General features: G+C 42.1%; 1 long non-coding RNA gene across 1 annotated transcript in view; it reads left to right on the top strand.

Annotated features, from left to right (window-relative positions):
• The window catches only part of LOC121575323, a 115,159-nt gene that overhangs the window by 52,670 nt on the left and 42,582 nt on the right, over nt 1–19,907 (top strand). The window lies entirely within an intron of this gene.

Here is a 19,907-nt window from a genome sequence, read left to right as displayed (position 1 = left end):
CAGTGCCTTAGACCACTGTGCCACTCGGGAGTACACACAGGAGTTTCTAGTAACCAGAAAAGTGTTAAACAAATCAAAATATCTTTTATATTTGAGATTTTTACAAATAGCCACCCTTTGCCTTGATGACCGCTTTGCACACTCTTGGCATTCTCTCAACCAGCTTCATGAGATAGTCACCTGGAATGCATTTCAATTAACAGGTGTGCCTTTTTAAAAGTTAATTTGTGGAATTTCTTTCCTTCTTAATGTGTTTGAGCCAATCAGTTGTGTTGTGACAAGTTAGGGGGCTATACAGAAGATAGCCATATTTGGTAAAAGACCAAGTGCATATTATGGGAAGAACAGCTCAAATATGCAAAGAGAAACAACAGTCCATCATTACTTTAAGACTTGAAGGTCAGTCAATACAGAACATTTCAAGAATTACCTCTGCTGCAGGGGATATTTTCATTAGAGTTACCAGCCTCAGAAATTGCAGCTCAAATAAATGCTTCAGAGATTTCAACTAACAGACGCATCTCAACATCAACTGTTCAGAGGAGACTGGGTGAATCAGGCCTTCATGGTTGAATTGCTGCAAAGAAACCACTAATAAAGGACACCAATAAGAAGAAGAGACTTGCTTGGGCCAAGAAACACGAGCAATGGACATTAGACCGGTGGAAATGTGTCCCTTGGTCTGGAGCCCAAATTTGATATTTTTGGTTCCAATCGCCGTGGCTTTATGAGACACGATGTGGTGCGAGGATGATCTCCACATGTGTAGTTCCCACTGTAAAGCATGGAGGAGGAGGTGTTATGGTGTGGGGGTGCTTTGCTGGTGACACTGTCTGTGATTTATTTAGAATTCAAGGCACACTTTACCAGCATGGCTACCACAGCATTCTGCAGTGATATGCCAACACATCTGGTTTGGGCTTAGTGGGACTATCATTTGTTTTTCAACAGGACAATGACCCAACACACCTCCAGGCTGTGTAAGGCCTATTTGACCAAGAAGGTGAGTGATGGAGTGCTGCATCAGATGACCTGGCCTCCACAATCCCCCTGATCTCAACCCAATTGAGATGGTTTGGGATGAGTCGGACTGCAGAGTGAAGGAAAAGCAGCCAACAAGTGCTCAGCATATGTGGGAACTCCTTCAAGACGGTTGGAAAAGCATTCCAGGTGAAGCTGGTTGAGAGAATGCCAAGAGTGTACAACGCTGTCATCAAGGCAAAGGGTGGCTATTTGAAGAATCTCAAATATAACATATATTTTGATTTGTTTAATATTTTTTTGGTTACTACATGATTCCATATGTGTTATTTCATAGTTTTGATGTCTTCACTATTATTCTACAATGTAGAAAATAGTAAAATAAAGAAAAACCCTGGAATGAGTAGGTGTGTATATCATGGATTAAGACTTAAGTGCCAATATTCATCATTTTGACATGTCCCTCTGTGACTTCTATGAAGATTTTAACCCCACTTAACCCCAACATTTCTCAAAGTTTTCACCATCATTGTAAAGCCCTTGTTATTTTGTTACTTTGGCAAAGTCATTTGTGAAGATTATGATTTATTTAATGTGATTAGTGATTCATTTTAAGGTTAAAAAAACCTGTCCTTAATTTTAAGGTTAGGTGAACTGAACTGTTAGGTGAACTGAACTCTCGTTTTAATATGGTGAAGCTATTCATTATTAAACATTTCAAAAGAAACATTGAACATCTAATAGTCAAATCATAGTGTAAAAGCAGGTGAGCTGGTTGTACTCTTTTTGTTTTGTGGTGGAAAACTGAGCGAGTCGAGCGTAACACGTCAACCCTGTTACCCATAGATAGACAGGCTAGAAGTTATTTCACAATTTCAATTATTTTGTGACGCGTGCATTCAATTGCCTATCTCTGTTGCATAAAACAAGCTTCCATTCCCCCTGTCACATGGGGATTCATGGCTGGTTTTAGATTAAATCGTCAACCCTGTTACGGTCAACCATGTTACTTTATTTGGCACTTAATAGGCACCTACTATAGTCCTTTTTTAAATGTAACCTCTTGAGATGGGAAAACATGTTTTTTTATTAAGTTGAACATGTGCTCTTTATGACAGACTCTTAAAATTATTTGAAATAAAATGTTTTATTAATTTTCTCTCAGAACATTACACTGCTCAAAAGGCACCTAATTGGTGCAACGACCCACCTGTGTACAGCATTGTCTGTCTGCATATTTCATCAATACAACTTCACCTCTGTATGTTTGATAGCTGTGTTTGCTTTGATTGATTTAAATCTACAGGTTTATGTTGGATGATTTGTTCACATGAGTTGTATTGATCGGTAAGGTGATTATGTGATGTTGAAAGGCCAGTCTTTACACAGTAAACAGGGTTGTGGGGTGGCAGGTAGCTTAGTGGGTAAGAGCGTTGTGCCAGTAACCGAAAGGTCGCTGGTTCTAATCCCCGGGCCGACTAGGTGAAAAATCTGTCGATGTGCCCTTAAGCAAGGCACTTAACCCTAAATGCTCCTGTAAGTCGCTCTGGATAAGAGCGTCTGCTAAATGACTAAAATGTAAACGTAAACAGATAGAGCTGCAGTATGTAGCTCAGCCAGGAGATGTCACTGCTCTACTAGTGACAGGTCTGATATGAAGTCATGGAGGCCCTTTCTCCAATCTGGGCCTTGAGAACCGTTTCTCATTCTTCCTCTCTTTTCAGACGCTGATTCAGATCTGGGACTCCAGGTGAGCAGAATCTCGGCTTTGACAGACAGACAAATAAACAGAGAGATGTGTGTGTGCATATCCTTCAGCAGTAGAACAATCAGACACGTAATGCTCGTGCCCCCTCAGATTATTATATATACATTTTTATGTTAAATCAATTACTAATCTTCATTTTTAAGCCCATGTTTTTTCATAATTATTTATAAAAAGATGTGTCAACGGTATTTTGCGGAGGGGACACACTGACTGGACCAGGCAAAGAGTACCCCCCTCTTATTCTCCCTAGTAAATGGTTCCTTCCAAGGTGCACCATGGAGGATGCTAGATACTCTAGTGCAGGGGTATTCAACTCTTACCCTATGAGGTCCGGAGCCTGCTGGTTTTCTGTTCTACCTGATAATTAATTGCACACACCTGGTGTCCCAGGTCTAAATCCCTTATTTGAAGGGAACAATGAAAAAATGCAGTGGAACTGTCTTTGAGGTCCAGAGTGGAGTTTGAGGGCATCTAGTGCGTGCAGACAGTATTGTCAATGGAGGAGAAGAGAGAGTGTAGAGTGAGTGACATACACATCGTTTGATTTGATTTTAGCTGCCGGTGATGGGCAGGAATCACAGGAGGTATGTTTGTAAATTAATTTGATCAAGCTAGGTAGCCTATTGATTCAGTCTTGATGAATAAGTAAAACAAAAAGGTTTTGTTGTTTCTCTGTAATATTAACCACCAGTGGAGGCTGGTGACTTGAAAGATTGAGGAGGAAGGGAGACCCACAGTATAGGCGCGGAACATACGGAGACGTCAAAATGTGTTTCAAAAATCATCAAAGAGTAATTATTTTTAACCTAAAGCATTTAAAGTAGACATTTATAGTGCAATATTATGTTGTTGTTCAAACCTGAATGGGAATGAGAGGGCTACTTCCACAGTGTTGGGAAGGGATCACAGCAGTGATTGAATGAGGGTATGAGGCATGAGTTGAGATGTTCAGAGGCTTGACTTCAGTGCAGGACAGGATTTGACTGGGAAGACAAAAAACATTAACACAACACACTACACAGTTTAAATTTTTTTAATTTAATTTTACCTTTATTTAACTAGGCAAGTCAGTTAAAAACAAATTCTTATTTACAATGACGGCCTACACCGGCCAAACCCGAACGACGCTGGGCCAATTGTGCGCCGCCCTATGGGACTCCCAATCACAGCCGGTTGTGATACAGCCTGGAATCGAACCGGGGGTCTGTAGTGACACCTCAAGCACTGAGATGCAGTGCCTTAGACCGCTGCGCTAAGAATGAGTTAGTCCAAGCAAGGAGTAAAATCATTGATGTGTAATAATGTGATTGTGTTTGTGTATGTGAGAGAAAATTGATAGGGGTACTCACGGTGCTTGGAGAGGAAACATTCAATGTGCCAGTGGATGAGCGGGCACATGAGACATGGCTTCAGTTCATGTCAGGAGAGAGTTGACAGTGGTAGTGTAGTGGTGCTGTCATCACCTCTTAATCAGGGAACAGGAGGGGACTTAGCTGGAAATACAAATAGCAGATACATTCCATTACAGCTGCGCCATCGTAGGTTTGAACAACAAGTTTCTCCATGAAGTTAAACACAGACTGCGCATCTCGCCCACTTGACACATCAAAGTAGCCCAATAAACTTTTCTGAATAAAGCCCTGATCATCCACATACCTGACGATAACTTACAACTGCAAGCAAACTGGTGGCACCATAGGTCCCAGAGTGGGGGGGCAGTTTTTACCCCCTGGGGCCTGGAGTTTTTCCTTATCAAGGGCTATGATGGGACCAGTTTTTCCTAATCAGGTCACATGGTTTTTAAAAACTGGAGAGAAAAAAACTCCTGGCGATTTGAAGAAACTAATTTGAATTGAATAATATCCAAATAATGCTCAGCTATCACTTTTCAATCTCTATCCAATAATGTCACCAACTCACCAAGCTTCTCAACACATAGAACCCCCCCATAATGCTCTGCGGCTCAACCCCAATACAACACACTAGGTTCATTCTTTGATCCTAATCCTATGATTGGATGGACAACATGTCAGTTCATACTGCAAAAGCTTTGATTGGTTGGAGGTCGTCCTCCGGAAGTGGTCATAATTACCATGTAGGTCTATGGAAAGGGGTGAGGCCTACGAGCCTCCTAGATTTTATATTGAAGTCAATGTACCCAGAGGACGACAGAAGCTAGCTCTCTTCCGGCTATACCATGGTGCTACCCCAGAGAGTGTCGTTGAAGTTACTATAGACCTTCATTGCAAAACAGTGTGTTTTAATCAATTATTTGGTGACATATTAATATATTTAGCATAGTTTTATCTAAAAAGGATAACTTTTTTAGTGTTTCACTATTTTTATTTTCATGAAATTTCACTGAGGAGGATGGTCCTCCCCTTCCTCCTCTGAGGAGCCTCCACTGCTAGCCACCTACCAATTTTATGAAATTGACTTGCTATAGCCAGCTAAAAGGTTTCCAATCTCCCAACTTCATAACTAGCTACTAAGCGATTTCAGGCTATCAATCAATTTAGAGTAGCTTGTCTAACTATATTAGCTGGCATGACTGCTGGCAAAGTTGCTAGACTTTAGAAAAGCAAACAATTACTAAATATACTGAATAAGACTTACATTCCTTTGACTCTTTTACCCAGATTTGAGCAGAGATGCAGAGAAGCATTAGCCAGTGGCATGTCATTAGTAAAGATTGAAAAAAGTAAGGGGCCTAGACAGCTGCCCTGGGGAATTCCTGATTCTACCTGGATTATGTTGGAGAGGCTTCCATTAAAGAACACCCTCTGTGTTCTGTTAGACAGGTAACTCTTTATCCACAATATAGCAGGGGGTGTAAAGCCATAACACATACGTTTTTCCATCAGCAGACTATGATCGATAATGTCAAAAGTCGCACTGAAGTTTATCTCAGCCAATCATCAGTCATTTGTGTAAGTGCTGTGCTTGTTGAACGTCCTTCCCTATAAGAGTGTACCTGGCGCTGACGAAGATGGTGGCCTCGCGACTAGCTCTTAGGAAACTTTGCAGTATTTTGTTTTTTATGTATTATGTTTTACATTATTAGCTCAGAAAGTGTTTGTATCATTACATACAGCCGGGGAAAACTATTGGTAGCGGTAACTCACCAGCATTACGACCAGGAATACGACTTTCCCGAAGCAGATCCTTTGTTTGCGGCTGACCCAAAACATCGCCGGTGGAGGAGAGGCACTCGGAGCGGCCTGCTGGTTCGATTTAGGAGGCACGCACACCACCGACCGCTTCCAAGTATACTACTCGCTAATGTTCAGTCTCTGGTTAACAAGGTTGACGAGCTCCGGGCAAGGCCTGTAACATACTTTGTTTCACAGAAACATGGCTCTCTTGGGATATTCTGTCGAAATCGGTCCACCCAGATGGGTTCTCAGTTCAACGCGCAGACAGGAATAAATATCCCTCCGGGAAGCAGAAGGGCGGAGGTGTGTGTTTCATGATTAACGACTCATGGTGTAAATGTAATAACATACAGGAACTTGAGTCCTTTTGTTCACCCAACATAGAATACCTCACAATCAAATGCCGACAGTATTATCTCCCAAGATAATTTTCTTCGGTTATAGTCACGGCCGTGTATATCCCCCCTCAAGCTGATACCACGACGGCCCTCAAAGAACTTCACTGGACTTTATGCAAACTGGAAACCACATATCCTGAGGCTGCATTTATTGTAGTCAGGGATTTTAACAAAGCAAATTTGAGGACTAGGCTGCCGAAGTTCTATCAACATATCGACTGTTGTACTCGCGCTGCTAAAATCCTTGACCATTGCTATTCGAACTTCCGAGATGTTATAAGGCCCTCCCCCGCCCTCCTTTCGGCAAATCTGACCACGACTGCATTTTGCTCCTCCCTTCCTATAGGCAGAAACTCAAACAGGAAGTACCCGTGCTAAGGACTATTCAACGCTGGTCTGACCAATCGGAATCCACGCTTCAAGATTGTTTTGATCACGCGGACTGGGATATGTTCCGGGTAGCTTGCAAAAATAATTTAGACGAATACACTGAAACAGTGACTGAGTTTATCAGGAAGTGTATAGGTCATGTTGCGCCCACTGTGACTATTCAAACCTACCCTAACCAGAAACCGTGGATAGATGGCCGTATTCGCGCAAAACTGAAAGCGCGAACCACCGCATTTAACCATGGCAAGGTGACTGGGAATATGGCAGAATACAAACAGTATAGCTACTCACTCCGCAAGGCAATTAAACTGGCAAAACATCAGTATAGAGACAAAGTGGAGTCGCAATTCAACGGCTCAGACATGAGACGTATGTTGCAGGGTCTACAAACAATCAAGGACTACAAAAGGAAAACCAGCCACGTCGCCGACACCGACGTCTCGCTTCCAGACAAGCTAAACACCTTCTTCGTCTGCTTTGAGGATAACACAGTGCCACCAACGAGGAATGTGGCCTCTCCTTCTCCATGGCCAACGTGAGTAATACATTTAAGCATGTTAACCCCCGCAAGGCTGCCGGCCCAGACGGCATCCCTAGCCGCGTCCTCAGAGCATGCGCAGACCAGCTGGCTGGTGTGTTTACGGACATATTCAATCTCTCCCAATTCCCAGTCTGCTGTTTCCACATGCTTCAAGATGGCCACCAAAAGCCATATCTCAGACTGGCCAATAAAAAGAAAAGATTAAGGCAGTCTGAGATATTACTTTTTCTTTGCAACTCTGCCTAGAAGGTCAGCATCTTCATTGTTGACGTTGAGACTGGTGTTTTGCAGGTACTATTTAATGAAGCTGCCAGTTGTGGACCTGTGAGGCGTCTGTTTCTCAAACTAGACACTCTAATGTATTTGTCCTCTTGCTCAGTTGTGCACCGGGGCCTCCCACTCCTCTTTCTATTCTGGTTAGAGCCAGTTTCGCTGTTCTAGGAAGGGAGTAGTACACAGCGTTGTACGAGATCTTCAGTTTCTTGGCAATTTCTCGCATGGTATAGCCTTCATTTCTCAGAATAAGAATAGACTGACGAGTTTCAGAAGAAAGTTTCTGTTTGTGGCCATTTTGAGCCTGGTATCGAACCCACAATTGCTGATGCTCCAGATACTCAACTAGTCTCAAGAAGGCCAGTTTTATTGCTTATTTAATCAGCACAACAGTTTTCAGCTGTGCTAACATAATTGCAAAAGCGTTTTCTAATGATCAATTAGCCTTTTAAAATGATAAACTTGGATTAGCAAACACAACGTGCCATTGGACCACAGGACTGATGGTTGCTGATAATGGGCCTCTGTACGCCCATGTAGATATTCCATAAAAAATCTGCCGTTTCCAGCTACAATAGCCATTTACAACATTAACAATGTCTACACTGTATTTCTGATCAATTTGATGTTATTTTAATGGACAAAAAAAATGATTTTCTTTCGAAAACAAGGACATTTCTAAGTGACCCCAAACCTTTGAACGGTAGTGTATATATTCTTAAATTCCATTCCTTACTAGTTTTGTGTGTATTGGGTATATGTTGTGAAATTGTTAGATATTACTTGTTAGATATTACTGCACTGTTGGAGCTAGAAGCCCAAGCATTTTGCTACACCTGCTATAACATCTGCTAAACACGTGTATGTGACAAATAACATTTGATTTGATTTGAAAGTCTGTTATTAATTTGTTTACAGTAAAATAGCATTGTATCTGTTCAAACACAATTTTTTCAAAAAGTTTACTAAGGGTTGGTAACAGGCTGATTGGTCGGTTATTTGAGCCAGTAAATGGGGCTTTACTATTCTTGGGTAGCGGAATTACTTTTGCTTCCATCCAGGCCTGAGGGCACACACTTTCTAGTAGGCTTAGATTGAAGATATGGCAAATAGGAGTGGCAGTATCGTCCGCTCTTATCCTCAGTAATTTTCTATCCAAGTTGTCAGACCCCGGTGGCTTGTCATTGTTGATAGACAACATTAATTTTTTCACCTCTTCCACACTCACTTTATGGAATTCAAAATTACAATGCTTGTCTTTCATAATTTGATCAGTTATAGTTGGATGTGTAGTGTCAGTGTTTGTTGCTGGCATGTCATGCCTAATCTTGCCAATGAAAAAATCATGAAAGTAATTGGCAATATCAGTGGGTTTTGTGATTAATCTGATTCAATGAATGATGGAGCTGAGTTTTCCTTTTTGCCCAAAATTTCATTTAAGGTGCTCCAAAGCTTTTTACTATCATTCTTTACATCATTTGTCTTTGTTTCATAGTACAGTTTCTTCTTCTATTTATTCAGTTTAGCCACTTGATTTCTCAATTTGCAGGACGTTTGCCAATCGGTTGTGCAGCCAGACTTATTTGCCATTACTTTTGCCTCATCCCTCTCAACCATAACATTTTTAAATTCCTCAGCAATCCACAGGGATTTAACCGTTTTTACAGTCATTTTCTTAATGGATGCATGCTTATTAGTAACTGGAATAAGCAATTTCATAAATGTGTGAAGTGCAGCGTCTGGTTGCTCCTCATTACACACCTCAGACCAATAAATATTCTTTACATATACAAACATAGGATTCACTACAAAATGTATTGTATGACTTCTTATACACTATATTAGGCCCAGCCTTTGGAACTTTGGTTTTCCTAGATATGGCTACTATATTGTGATCACTACATCTGATGGATTTGGATACTGCTTTAAAGCACATTTCTGCAGCATTAGTAAAGATGTGATCAATACATGTTGATGCCCACCTTCAGGCCCAGTTATTCAGGAAATTTAACACATGCTCTTGGTTGGTGGCCTGGCAGTTGGAAGCTTGGGCCGGTGGCTGATAGGTCGCTGGTTCGGGTCTCCGATTTGACTTGGTGGGAGATCTGTGGACGTGCCCTTGGGTGGGGGCGCTTGACCCTGGTTACTCCTATGTGTCACCCTGGATGGGAGTCTGCTAGATTACTGAATGTAATGTAAATGTTGAGCGGCTTCATTGCAGGTAGATTGTATGTTTTATATCAATAAATACAAAATAAAAATATAATACACACGCTCTGCCTCCTCTCCAATCCAAGCAACTATTCCTCAAGCACCTAGAACCTAACACTTCAATATAGCCTAAATATTTATAATTCCAGCATCCTCAAAATGGCTCGACATTAACCAGGTTTCCATCCAACCGTTTTATGGGAGTGAAGTAGCCTACATGTTTGATTGAAAAATGTCACCTCATCATGGGAAAGAATGCACCTTATTAGGTTACAGATTAAATAAATATCTTATTCTGGTGACATGATGATTGATGCTTGGCTGCCATTTGACAAATAAAAATAATCTCGCACTTTTGTCCATAATATCTCATCATGTAGTAGGCTATACCTGTGCTCTATCTGCAAGCTGTTGGCTAGAGCGCACGTGCCAATTTTCTCCCGGGTAACCCAGTATCTCCCACCCAAACAGGAAGTGTCATTCTAAAGCATATAAAGCATATGAATATCTCTGGATTTGATTAAAGCTTTGATCGGCATGAAAATTGAAGTCTGGTGCTACCTGAGCCTGATAAGCCATACATTAAATACATTTTATGAGCCCAAGCCCAAAAAAGCCCAAATTATTGTGCCTTTATCCAATACATAGCCTATGATATAGGCTACCTCACATTACGCATGACAGAACAACATAAAAGCCAATAGATGTAGCTGTTAAATAATAAGGTGACCCCCGATAGCCAGATGGAGATGTGTAAATTAGACGTGCATTCAGTCCTTATATTACTGTAGCATATGCTGCAGCAAATGTAGGGACCACAATGGAAATAAGTCCCCGACTTTATTGTGCAATCCCGGGCACTTTCAGACTTATTTGTGTATATATGTATTTTTTAAAACCTACAAATAAAATCAATCAATCCAAACTGTGCAGAGGAAATTTGATGAATGGAAAGAGACATCTGTTACAAAACACCAAAAAGTTGAATAACATTCAGAGATTCGATACTGGGTAAGCCTGCAAGGTAGGGAGGGATGGATGTGTTTTCTGTTTTTCTAGATTGACATAGTCTATTTATTGTGGTTTCGAAAACGCAAACCATGTCGGTATGTTTTGTTTATTGGTTGTGTGATGCATTGTCACAGAAAAATGTTGTTGGAAAATCTCTTGCATATATTTTATATAATTCCAAATATGCCATCAAAATGTTGAAAATCTGATTTCCCCCTAGCTGATCATTGTCTGCAACCGGCTCTGATCGTGAAGTAATGAAACAGGCATGGAGAGTGAGCTCCTCTGTGGTGGTCGGCGAACGCTCAACCTTCTGTCCCGTATTCCTGCGTGGCATTGACTGTGCTACAAAAGCAAAGTAGATATCCACCTTTATAAACACATAGTTAATTATATGAAGGGGGAGGGTGTCACATTCATTTTATAACACAAGGGGAGGGTCATGTGAAAATATTGTTGATGTTTTTATGACCCCCCGGTCCCTAAGAGAAGGAAGAGAATGAGGGGACAAATGAGATGGCGATAGAGAGAAATATAGGATAGATTGGAAAGAGGGAGAGAGAGGGGTAAGCAATGTGTATGACTGATTACTCCGTCAGTTTGTGTTAGTGTGAGGAAAGCACTCCAGCGTCGCTCTGCATCTGTGTGCGTGTGTGTGTGCACGCGTGTGTGTGTGTATTAGTGTGTGTGTTAGTGTGTCACACAGACACTTCATTCCTGCAGGTTTTTAATGAGGAGGAAATTGCTTCGCTCGCTGCCTGCGCCTCTGTAATTTCTGACGTGCTGAAAGAGAGAGAAAACAATTGTGTAGCGTGCAAAGTAATATTGCCTCTCTGGCGTGATACGATTGTGAATTGTTGACTGTTTCTTTCAGAATATAGACACTATGCTCCTGTAGGAATAGCCAAGTGCTGATCATTGATTTGCATTGAATTTAGCAAACTCTATTTATAATTCATAAGGCTGATTTACTTTATTGTTTTCTCTCCACATTTACATCATGATCGACATAGACTACAAAGGAGACCGGAGAGGAAAAGAGAGAGAGGATTGCAATACCTCTCTGGGATAAAAGTGGAAAATCTTCGTAACCACAAAAAAAAAAGAAGAATTTGAGCAGTCCTGATCAGGCTATTGTTCTCCAGAGCATCATGCACCTATTATTTTAGAGGGGGCACGAAGTACTTGAGGATGTATCAGGGGTGGTTGAAGAATTTAGCAAACACCTGAAACAGCTTTTTCCTGCAAACTAGAGCCATAATCATTATGCCTTATTCTATTTTTTTTTTAATTATATTTTTCTGCTAAGCTTACCCATTTTAACTGTTCAATTGTCATTTTAATGAGGGTGTCATTCTGACTCTCAATATACTGCACTAACATGCCTAGGATATTACATCCAAATTACAACACAGTACACGGGATCATAACACACATTAATACAGGCACATATCATGCCATCATAATTAATACACAAATATCATGATTTTATCATAAGGTGCCACATTACATTTTAAAGAACTGATTGGGTCTCTGCTTGACACCAACAAATGCCCCATAATATCTGGCCCTGTGCCCTCCCTAAATCGTGGCATTGAACGTTTCAGCAGACTTTTAGCCCTTCATAACTGGCTACCTGACTATTGCAGCTATGTGGGTGTAACGTCTATTGACAATTTTGATACCTTCTGGAAACATAGCTAATTTTATAAGGAGGATGGGATCCACCTAAATCATTTGGGTTCCTGGGTCCTTTCACAGCATTATAAGGCTGCGTTGAGAAAATGACTTATCAATGACCCAAGCCCATCTCAGTTAATCCCTACCATTGTGTTGCTGAGTTGTCATAATGTACATTATCCCATGGGCGTTGGTAGACACAATGTAAGTAACCTAATTTATGTCCCTCTAACTGCCTTGAATGCTGGGCCTTAAGGTGGGCAAATGTGGCCACATTTCTATGGGACGACTTGGGAGAATGATGATCTACAACAGACAGCGCATTCAGTATCAGAAGTAGAAATACAGCTAGACTAGCCTGCTACTGTGCCTTTCTATACCTTATAAACTGTAGTGAGTAGACCCACAAATGATCCAAATATAATGAAACATTCAAATCACAGGGCTTTTGAGCTGTCACTCAAATGAAATTATTTTTCACTGCAATCTACCCTCGCCTGTGCCCAATAAAATAAAAAGTTTGACAACCCTCCCCTATTTTGGAACATCCCTCCCACCCAGTAAATTGCGATCTGTCCACTCCCTTCTCTGTTTCTCTCCACCCTCTTTCCCCATTCTCTCTTCTCTCTTCTCATCTCTCCCTCCCCACTTTCTCTTCATCCTTCTCTCTCTCCCATCTCCCTCTTCCCTTTCTGTGTTCACATCAGATGCTGTAAGCCTATTATACAAAGGACATGGCAGGCCAGCCCAGTTTTAAAAGCCCTCTCGTTTGTACTCTGTTTCCTCCCTCTTTCATTCTCCTTCTCCCTCACACTCACTCTCGTTCTCTCTATTTCATGCTGTTCTCTGGGTGAAGGTGGAAAGGTAATGCAATGCAGAGAGAGAGAACTGGAGCGAGACCAAGCCGTATCTCAGTCAGGGAGAACAGAGGTTCACACAGGGCTGGGTTACACCTCACCAAGTCTGCTCACATACACACGCGCACACACACAAACATACACCCATGCATACACATGCTTGCACGCACGCACACACACACACACACACACTCATTCACTGGTGGTAGTAATTTCCATTTTCTTTTTGTATGTACAGTGGCTTGCGAAAGTATTCACCCCCCTTGGCATTTTTCCTATTTTGTTGCCTTACAACCTGGAATTAAAATGGATTTTTTGTGGGTTTTATCATTTGATTTACACAACATGCCTACCACTTTGAAGATGCAAAATATTTTTTATTGTGAAACAAACAAGAAATAAGACAAAAAAAACGATAACTTGAGCGTGCATAACTATTCACCCCCCCAGAGTCAATACTTTGTAGAGCCTCTTGGGGTATGTCTCTATAAGCTTGGTACATCTAGCCACTGGGATTTCTGCCCATTCTTCAAGGTAAAACTGCTCCAGCTCCTTCAAGTTGGATGGGTTCCACTGGTGTACAGCAATCTTTAAGTTATACCACAGATTCTCAATTGGATTGAGGTCTGGGCTTTGACTAGGCCATTCCAAGACATTTAAATGTTTCCCCTTAAACCACTCGAGTGTTGCTTTACCAGTATGCCTAGGGTCATTGTCCTGCTGGAAGGTGAACCTCCGTCCCAGTCTCACATCTCTGGAAGACTGAAACAGGTTTCCCTCAAGAATTTCCCTGTATTTAGCGCCACCCATCATTCCTTCAATTCTGACCAGTTTCCCAGTCCCTGCCGATGAAAAACATCCCCACAGCATGATGCTGCCACCACCATGCTTCACCGTGGGGATGGTGTACTCGGGGTGATGAGAGGTGTTGGGTTTGCGCCAGACACAGCATTTTCCTTGATGGCCAAAAAGCTCAATTTTAGTCTTATCTGACCAGAGTACCTTCTTCCATATGTTTGGGGAGTCTCCCACATGGCTTTTGGCGAACACCAAACGTGTTTGCTTATTTTTTCTTTAAGCAATGGCCTTTTTCTGGCTACTCTTTCGTAAAGCCCAGCTCTGTGGAGTGTACGGCTTAAAGTGGTCCCATGGACAGATACTCCAATCTCCGCTGTGGAGCTTTGCAGCTCCTTCAGGGTTATCTTTGGTCTCTTTGTTGCCTCTCTGATTAATGCCCTCCTTGCCTGGTCCGTGAGTTTTGGTGGGCGGAACCTCTCTTGGCAGGTTTGTTGTGGTGCCATATTCTTTCCATTTTTAATAATGGATTTAATGGTGCTCCGTGGGATGTTAAAAGTTAACCCAACCCTGATCCGTACTTCTCAACAACTTTGTCCCTGACCTGTTTGGAGAGCTCCTTGGTCTTCATGGTGCCGCTTGCTTGGTGGTGCCCCTTGCTTAGTGGTGTTGCAGACTCTGGGGCCTTTCAGAACAGGTGTATATATACTGAGATCATGTGACAGATCATGTGACACTTAGATTGCACACAGGTGGACTTTATTTAACTAATTATGTGACTTCTGAAGGTAATTGGTTGCATTAGATCTTATTTAGGGGCTTCATAGCAAAGGTGGTGAATACATATGCACGCACCACTTTTCCGTTATTTATTTTATATATATATATTTTTTTTTCACTTCACCAATTTTGACTATTTTGTGTATGTCCATTACATGAAATCCAAATAAAAATCAATTTAAATTACAGGTTGTAATGCAACAAAATAGGAAAAATGCGAAGGAGGATGAATACTTTTGCAAGGCACTGTATCTGTGTGCCTGTGTGTGTGTCTATCGCTGTGCGTGTTTTTGTGTGTATACATTATACACCAGCTGCAGTGCTGTCCATCTGTGAAAAGGTAAATTGAATTTTACAGACACAAAGCGGAGTTCCCTGCGGTCCTTTGGAAAAAGCCCACTTTGTGAGTCTAAAGCTTTCTAAAGCTTTTCTTTCTCTCTCTGGAAATGGAGGTGTGAGAACGACTGATCAATAAGCTATTTAAAGAGCTCTGTCTTTCTAATGCTCCGTCTCAACGTAGCTCGACAGGAAACTCAACACACGGAGGAGAGAGGGAAAAACGACTTCAAATAACAGCTTTTAAAATAGTTCCTTATCTTAAACCTACCCCTCACACCTTCCAAAGAACTACTCAAAATAGTTTTCATTCTAAAACTACCCAAACACAGTTTAGTTTTTGTTGTGTAAAATTGCATTACACCAAACACAGTAGAGAGGAGTTGAATTGGGTAAATGGTACCAGTGGGGATTCTTTCTCTCAGCTTGGGCACACCTGGGATATTTCCTGCATATTGTCTTTGTGCTTTCTACAATATGTTAATCAGCTCTATTATTAGAAGCCTGTATCTTGTTTTGTGCAAGCTATTACTGTCACGGAATGCACCCACACACACGCACACACACACACACACACACACACACACACACACACACACACACACACACACACACACACACACACACACACACACACACACACAGGCTTTTTGTGATGTGTTGTTCTTGCTCTTGAAGTTTTTATGAGAGGCCCATACAGTATGGTGTGTTGTGTAGTGCCAGAGAAGAGATCCACAGCAGGGCACAGAGTCTGCCCACACAATTAACTCACTATGAGGGTGTCAGAATATAACCCAAATAAATCCCAAATAAATGATGATTAGAGCATGGGCAAGACAAACTTGAAAGCTAATGAGGCATATATCTGGATGAGGGTAGGAATGACGTATGGGTGGGTGTGTATGTGTCATTACCACACTGCTTATGTGATTACCACAGGATCAAAGAGAGGTGAGAGCTCTTCATGTGAAATGCAGAGGAAATCATTAAATTGTTAAATTGACCAAATAACAGCAACTGTCTGCCTAAAGGCTCTTAATTGCATTTTCTAGATTTTTTCTTAGTTTTCCATACCTGCCTCCAATTCCATTCCTCTTTCTCTCTCTCTCTCTCTCTCTCTCTCTCTCTCTCTCTCTCTCTCTCTCTCTCTCTCTCTCTCTCTCTCTCTCTCTCTCTCTCTCTCTCTCTCCATACCTCCATCCCTCACATATACTCTTTCCATTCCTCTCCACTCCCCTCCCCTCCCACCCTCCTTCTCTTTCTTTCTACCCCTCTCTCCCTCTTTATCACCCTCTGAACATTTACCTTGGTGAAGCACTGGCAGTGGGACCATCTGCTTTAGAAGAGAAGAGAGAAGTATGGAGGGAGAAGGGAGGATGGAGGAGGAGGGGGAGACAGCATACATCTTTATTATGGACTCCCATTAATGTGTCTTTATTAAGCTGCAGTCATCACAACCAGTGCTGCCTCTCTCATATCACTGTCACTTAGCAGGCAGACCACTGAGAAATGGTCTTCTCCACTTTATTAAATATCACTGAAAACATCACACATCAACTATTTAGAAACATAACGGTTTTATTAAAAAAATCTCAGCACAGTTGTGAAAACCATACAAATGCAAACGTCAGGGAGTCTCAGTGCAAAACAAGAGAGCTTTAGCTCTCATTTACCAGAACAGAAACAGGAAAGAAATTGCAAGAAAGAAAAATATCAATTTATTCATCAGAGAGGCAGGAATTACAATATAATTTCATCATGGCTTTCTGGCAATATGGCTTCTTTAATAATCAGAGTGCATAGCAATCTATTATTTATTCATAAACACAGATTTAAAAGGCACACAGACACACCATAGGCAATCTCCACAGATGTGACACAATCAAATATACATGAATATCATATTACTGTAGGAGGGAATAGTATTGGGAGAACATAGTTTAAACACTGTTGATGTAGAGAGGGACACGGAAAAAAGGAAGATCAGGGAGTCTGCAGGGAGGGGTCAAATCCCTCCCTGATGAGAACAAACCCACTCTAAAAAATAAAAATAAAAAATAGAAAGAATAGACAAATATGCACATCCAACTCATCAGGTGCAGGACAGAAGTACGGATCAAAGAAAAAAGCAATGTCTGCTACTTGGGTGTGCTCCCATGGTGATTTAATCAGACGCAAAAAAAGACATGGTTTCGTTCTGAGTTGGATCTTGACCTGACGAAGATCCAACTCGGAACGAAACTTTGTCTTTTTCTATGCGTCTGATTAGATCACCATGGGAGCATCCCATAGTTGCGGACATTCTTTTTTTTCTTCTAACAAACCCATTCTCTCACACTCGAACACCGTGTAATACCACAGTGTCCTGAGAAAGATGCTTTATATCGTATTTCATATGTGTTTGTGTGTCTGTGTGTGTGCTTGTGTTCCTCAGTCTCTCTCTCTCTCCTTCCCTCTCTGTGTGTGTGGTCTGGTCTGGCTGTAGACAGCTGTGTTAAGGCAAGCCTCTTTAATGAGGCTTTTCTGCAAGGAGAACTTCACAGACCTCGGACGTGCTCCGCATCCCAACCACACAGCCCTCCGCCTCACACACACACACCCCTCCCTTCGGCGTGCGTGTGTGTGTGTGTATGCACGCGCACGTGTGTGTGTTAATGATGGGTGTCAGACAGTGTCAGACATGGCTGGGTGTGTGGGTGATAGCCTGTCAATATTGTCTGATCCGAGGGCCAAAGTCTCTCTCTGAGGATCCAAACCCAGCCCTTTCCTCTCACTGTCTCTTCTCTTTACCTCGCCCCAGGCCTTCGGGTGGACGTTTAATACACGGCTCAGGTTAACTAACACCTGTCTGTTTAGAACAGATATCTGCTCTGGACAACATACTCTGGAGTCTGAAATATCTGAGATCCCTCCCACGAAGGACACTTAGATTTTTAAAGATGGGTTTTAGAAGACTGTTTTACTGTGGCTGTAAAGTTTCATGAATAACCCCCTTCAATCTTTGGTAGTAATGTATCTGATACTGTATCTCTCAGTGCGGAGAGGTTTGGCTGGTCTATCTTAGTCCTATACCCTCTCTCTGTTTCTCTCTCTCTCTCTCTCTCTCTCTCTCTCTCTCTCTCTCTCTCTCTCTCTCTCTCTCTCTCTCTCTCTCTCTCTCTCTCTCTCTCTCTCTCTCTTCCTCTATTCCTCCAACCCTCTCCGCTTCTCCCTCCCTGCTGCAGAGCCCCAGGAAGATGAATAATGTAACAAACTCTTGCAGAAGCAGATTACCCCAGCGTGGTCTCTCTCTCTCTCTCTCTCTCTCTCACTCACTCACTCACTCACTCACTCACTCACTCACTCACTCACTCACTCACACACACACACACACCACTGCGCAGAGACCAATCAGATCTCACAAACACCAGAACAAAGCAGACAAACAGACAGACAGAGAGAAACATAACTTGTGTTTGTGTTTGGAGTTACAGCACAAGACCAGGGTCTCTCATCCTTACATTACAATGGATGACTGCAGTACTAAGGATTTGCTTCCCACCCTAAGCCCTAGAATACACCCATATACTGTACCTGAATAACACTATTGGATTTTGTAACAAGAATAATGCTATTAAAATGTACATTTCTATGACTGCTGTGCTCCACAAGGCAAGCATCTGATTTCACCATATCGCTGCAGAGAACTGGGGACTCTGTTTGAGAGACACAGTTCTGGGCCTAGTGCTCACATCAATCAAACAGAAATCACCATGTGTCTCTGATAAATGAACAGCTTTAATGGCAGAGGCTGAGCAGTGAGTGTTGTATTCTAGACAAGTGGTGTGTGTGTGTGAGTGTGTGCATGAGTGTGTGTGTGTGTGTGTGTGTGTGTGTGTGTTGGGGGTTGTATCGCAGGCAGGCACGCACACACACACGTACACACACAAACTTAATCAAACACGTTTAGAGCAATCCCTCAGACTGTAACTCAATGCCATGGGTACCAGTATGAAACCCCCAGAGAAATCAAATATTCATTTAGACGAGAGCCACTGCTCAATATCGACTCTCCAATCGATGTGTGCGTGCAAGAGAGAGAAAAAGAGATGGAGGACAAACGAGATTGAGTGAAGAGAAAAAGAGCGAGAGAGGAAGAAAGACAGAGAAAAAGATGAGGACTCTATCCTCAATCACAGAAGTTTGATCAAAGTTCTCTGTTCAAGTATACATTTCTGAACAGCACGCCCGATTCAAACACAACTCAGCTGCATGCACAGTAGGGGGGAAGACAATCAGTGTAGCGCTCCTTTTTCATCTAGAAATTATGCGAATACAAGCTGTAGCTGCCTTCATTCTCCTCCAGTCACAAAGCAACTGGTCTGTGATTGCCCTGGACCCCTCGTTAGGCGCCAAGAGCCTGTCCAATCAACTCCATCATTCCACTACAGTGTATGTGTGTGTATGTTTTGTGTGTGTGATGTCTGAAGACAGACACAAATTGGCAATCAGGTAACACTGCCATGGATAGGACTTTCCTCAGAGGGATCCTGACTCCAATACCCTCTTCCTTTTCTCTCCTCCATCTCCTCCTCGCTCCGGAGCGGCTCCAGCTCGACCCTGACAGGTGCTCCTGACAAAACCCATTACCATCACAATTACACAATCTCTCTCTCTCTCTCTCTCTCTCTCTCTCTCTCTCTCTCTCTCTCTCTCTCTCTTTATCTCTCTCTCTCTCTCTCAATCACTAAA

The sequence above is a fragment of the Coregonus clupeaformis genome, chromosome 10 (assembly GCF_020615455.1).
Source record: "Coregonus clupeaformis isolate EN_2021a chromosome 10, ASM2061545v1, whole genome shotgun sequence".
NCBI lineage: Eukaryota > Metazoa > Chordata > Actinopteri > Salmoniformes > Salmonidae > Coregonus > Coregonus clupeaformis.
This window is presented reverse-complemented; position numbering and strand designations above follow the sequence as displayed.